The sequence below is a fragment of the Terrapene carolina genome, unplaced genomic scaffold (genome assembly GCF_002925995.2).
Source record: "Terrapene carolina triunguis isolate 2854851 unplaced genomic scaffold, T_m_triunguis-2.0 Scaffold66, whole genome shotgun sequence".
NCBI lineage: Eukaryota > Metazoa > Chordata > Testudines > Emydidae > Terrapene > Terrapene triunguis.
Window position 1 is genome coordinate 62,148,272 of NW_020664417.1, and position 5,358 is coordinate 62,153,629.

The following is a 5,358-nucleotide window of genomic DNA, read 5'->3' on the forward strand; positions in this document are numbered from 1 at the left end:
CCCAAGAAGAAGCCAGTCATAACCTGGTGGTCAGAGCACTCAACCAGGAAGTAGGGGACTCAGGTTCAAAATTCCCCTTCTACCTTATATAAAGCAGGCCCTGGGGGTGACTGCCCTGTTTGACTCAGCCCTATTTTCCACAATCATTTCTCATTCAGTTCTGGATGCTGGCTGGGGATGGAATCAATTTGCTGCTTGCAGTGAAAGCCTCTTGTATGGCCTGTTGTAGAAGCTCCACAGTCAGGAAACACTTTATTAATAACAAATGGAAACTTCCCCTATGAAAAAAATCAAGCCCTGATACTTCAAACACACACATGAGTAACTTTTTATGCATGTGAGTGGTCCTGTTTAAGTCAACCCGCGTAAGTGTTTGCATAATTGGGCCCCTATTGTTTAGGTGGAGGAAGGGTGCGGGTGAGAAATAGAAAGGTAGAGCTCCAGTCTGAGTCTGTTGTGCAGGTGCAACGGGGAGGAAACAATTAGAGACATTTAGGTAGGAGCAGATTTCAACCAACACAACATGGGGCTGTCACCACTGCAATTAGTCAGTATGGTGCTGGCTGGCTGCTCTTTGTCAGCCCAAGCCCTAAACCTGCTACCACCAGGGTTACTTTCCTAGCACTTTATTAATTAATTTAAGAATTATTTTTTATTCATCATTATTACTTATTATTATTATAAGAAATCTAACTCACAGCAGCAGCAATCAAAAATATATTGAAAAGGCTCAGGCCACAGTTTAGCGTCTGTGTGTGCCTGTGTCTGTGCGCTTTTGGGAGCCAACATGTTTCTGCTGCATTTGTAATTGGTACTGGCTGCTGGGCTTGAATTTCATTACTGAAGGTCCACAGGGACCATTGTTATTATTTATAACATAGATTTGATCCAGGGAGACCTAAAATTTTCATATTCTAAAGTGCAGCACTAATCTCAATAGCAAATAGTAGAGATCCACATGTAACTACTCTAGACTCCAGGGACCTGATTCTGATCTCAATTACAATGGTGTAAATCCAGAGTAATTCCATCTATATTGACATAACTAAGATCTCCATCTGGCCATGTGTTCTTTTGAGAGCCAGTGTGCAGCTGCTCAATTTCTTACTTCTGCTGGCTGGGCTTGAATTTCATTACTTGAGGTCCACAGGAACTACTTTAGATTTTGGTACACAGTGATGCTGAAATTCCTACCCGGTGGGTAAAATGAGGCACAGAAAGATGATGTGATTTACATAAATAGGCATATGGAGTCAGAGTTGGGAAATAGAGTCCTGTTGACTACAGATACCTGATCTCTATCTACTATACCACTCCCAGAGAAGCTGACTGGAAGCAAAGTGGATAAGCAGTTCAGAAGAGGTGGAACACTCCTTTGAGCTCAGATATTTTGTAGCATAATTACGTAAACCAGTCTTCTGAAGTCTCCTTTATGTTGCTGATGACTCCTACTGAATAAATGCTGGGTCCTTCTTTGCCCTGCTCCTCGAAATGAGCCACAAAAGTCCTGAATGAATGATACTGTGCTCACTGATGTGACATATGCTGCATTCAAAGAAACCTCACTATCTCTGCTGCTACCCTCGCAAATTCTTCCTTCAAGATCCATTTCCACCAACTATGGCCTAAATGTCTTTCTGTGTTATGGTCCATTTGGACATAAAGGGCTAGAGTCTCAGCGGTTGTAATTTGGCATAGCTACATTGACTTCAATGAAGCTATGCCAATTTACAACTGCTGAGGATCTGCTCCATCCCGTAGAGGCTGCTTTGATTTTGCTCAGTCAAGCAGTTCAATGCGTGCATTGCTGAGTTCCTTCTTGCAGGCAATGATATCCTGGATCTAGCTACTGGTAATTAGCCTAAACTACTGTATTTGCAGTGCTAGCTGATAGTTATTTGTCTTGACTTACTGCTAAAATACTTAGCAGTATTAGGTCAGGCTCAAAACAAGATTTTTGTTTCTTTTTAAGATCTGCTTTGGGTTGATTTTTTTTCCCATTTCCAGAGCTTTGGGCATTTTTATTGGCACATGGCTTCTGTTTATCATAATTTTCTTTTGAACTATATAGATGTGAGCATCACAGAAACCTTTGGGCTTGGGGCATCCACAAATTACAATCTGTTATATTTAGTATGTATCCTTGTACCAGAAGGGCATAGTATATTGGGGGCAGGGGGAGGGATTTGGGTTTTCTATTCTCGGGGGAGCATTTTTGGGTATAGTTTGGGGTGATTTTTTTTCTGTTTCTAGTCTGTATTTTATAGGAGGAAATTACTTTTTGCACATAATTTACATTTTTATATATAGGGTGAGTTTATTTCTATATATAGATTAGAAGGGGTCATCAAATTCAGGCCTGACATAACTCTATTGACTTTAGTGGAATTTCCACACTGACGAATGACTCATAATGCCCAATATTCAAAAACAGCATCTAAAGGCATGCAATTTGAAGTGACAATGTTTTGTTTATCCCAAAATCTGGATTTTCATGAAAAACTGTAAATACAATTTGAAAAGCTGCAGCTATTATAAGACTGTACGTCTTTGATTCTATTTCATTTTAATATCATGGAATATTTATTAAAAATGAGCAAATTGCTCAGCTACTCTGTGAAGTCCTAAATAACAAATTTCATTTCAGACAGAATCAATTCTTCCATATCAGCAGGTGTTATGAACCCAGTGTGATACAGGTCAATGTCTTCTTTCTGTTTGAAATAACCCTGCAGAATATGTTTAAATTCTGACTGGAGTTAACCATTGGTACATTCAAACCACCATCTCATTCCAGTTCCTTCTGTGTTTCAGTAACTAATTTTCAGCAGAGGCTATGACATCTGAAAGCACATTGGCAAAATAATCTGATCCATAGCAGTACATTAAGAGCCAGTTTAATGAGGGAGATAAAGGTCATAATGTATCAGGTTCAAAACAGGTCTGGCCTTGAAAGGCTCCATTTCTAATTTTAAATTAGTATAATTATCCAAGATGGAACATAAATAATAACAAATCCCAACACGAAACTCATATTTACAGTCATCTTAACTTCACATAATAATCAAAACAGTAAAGTAATAACCACTGGTTCTTTTTATCTCTCTTACCATTATGTAGTATTGTATGCATTAGCAAGAGCTATTCAGTTCTACATTTTCACCAGCAGGTATTGCCAGCAATTTTTATTTCACTACAATACTGAACTATAAATGGAGTAGTCGGAGTTTATTGTAAGAGACGTGTTTTAGTTAGATTCAAACACATCTGAAGTTTTAAATTCTTACCAGAAAAGTTTTCTGGATAAGACTTATTCCCTTTAGTTTTGTGAGGGTTTTACATGAAAGATTTTTATAAGTGATATAAAATCACAATTCAAATACCCATTTATTCCTAAACCCCTACCAGCCCTCTCTCCCCGCGACTTACCCTGAACACAGTTTTGACCCTGAAAAGGAAGATCCAGAGACTCCATGAAGTCTGCTACGGACTTTGCTATAACTAGTGCTTTTATCAAAAACAACCAGGGAGTCCTTGTGGGACCTAAGAGACTAACAAATTTATTTGGGCATAAGCTTTTGTGGGCTAAAACCCACTTCATCAGATGCATGAAGTGAAAAATACAGTAAGCAGTATATATATCACAGCACATGAAAAGATGTGAGTTGCCTTACCAAGTGGGGGGGGGGTCAGTGCTAACGAGGCCAATTCAGTTATGGTGGAAATGGCCTATTCTCAACACTTGACAAGAAGGGGTGAATATCAAGAGAGGGAAAATTACTTTTTGTAGTGACCCATCCACTCCCAGTCTTTATTCAGGCCTAATTGGATGGTGTCCAGTTTGCAAATTAATTCCAGTTCTGCAGTTTCTCTTTGAAGTTTGAAGTTTTTTTGTTGAAGAATTGCCACTTTTAAGTCTGTTATTGAGTGTCCAGGGAGACTGAAGTGCTCTCCTACTGGTTTTTGAATGTTACAATTCTTGATGTCCGATTTATGTCCATTTATTCTTTTGAATAGAGACTGTCTGGTTTGGCCAATGTACATGGCAGAGGGGCATTGCTGGCACACAATGGCATATATCACATTGGTAGATATGCAAGTGAACGAGCCCCTGATGGTATGGCTGATGTGGTTAGGTCCTATGATGGTGTCCCTTGAATAGATATGCGGACAGAGTTAGCAACGGGATTTGTTTCAGGGATTGGTTCCTGGGTTAATGTTTTTGTTGTGTGGTGTGTAGTTGCTGGTGAGTATTTGCTTCAGATTGGGAGGCTGTCTGTAAGCGGGACTGGCCTGTCTCCCTAGGTCTGTGAGAGTGAGGGGTCGTCTTTCATAATAGGTTGTAGATCCTTGATGATGCGCTGGAGAGGTTTTAGTTGGGGGCTGTAGGTAATGGCTAGTGGCGTTCTTTCTTTGTTGGGCCAGTCCTGTAGTAGGTATCCTTCTGGCTCTGTCAATCTGTTTCTTCACTTCGCCAGGTGGGTATTGTAGTTTTAAGAACGCTTGATAGAGATCCTGTAGGTGTTTGTCTCTGTCTGAGGGATTGGAGCAAATGCGGTAGTATCTTAGAGCTTGGCTGTAGACAATGGATCGAGTGGTGTGGTCTGGATGAAAGCTAGAGGCATGTAGGTAAGTATAGTGGTCAATAGGTTTCTGGTGCTTTTATGTGGACGTTTCTCAGATATTATAGTGATGGGCAGCACTATAAAACCCTAAAATAGATTAATATGTTATAAACATGCCTTTATGAGTATCTAGCTGTGTTGGGTACTTATAAGCCCCCCCCCCCATTATCCTAATATATTAGAATCTCACAATCTTTATTGTATTTATCCTCACAATACCCCTGTGTGGTAGTGCTATTAGTTGCACTATATAGATGGGGAACTGAGGCACAGAGAGACTAACTGACTTGCCCAAGGTCACAGAAAGGTCTGTGGCACAGCAGGGAACTGAATGAGCATCTCCCAAGTTCTATACCTTGTCTACATCAGCGGCAGTGTGTAGGATATAGACATTACACATGAAGCTGCATGCTGCAGTGAAAAGCAGGTTGCATCCACACTGTAGCTCCATGCATCAGTGAAAGGCTGTGGCGGTGGGGCTGACTCCCCCTGCCAGAGCCTTTCCCTGTTGCCAGAGTCTTTCGGGGACACGAGGAAAGGCTCCACCAGCGGGGAGGCAGTGGGACATTACAGTGCTAAAAATAGCAGTGTAGATGGGAGAGGTATTATTTGGGCTTGTAGAGAGCTGTGTAAGAGAGCTCTAACATTTTGGCATGTCTTTACTCGCCTAAGCAGTGCCTCACCATAACACTGCTATTACCTGTGCTAGGGGAGTGTGCATTGTATGTACCCT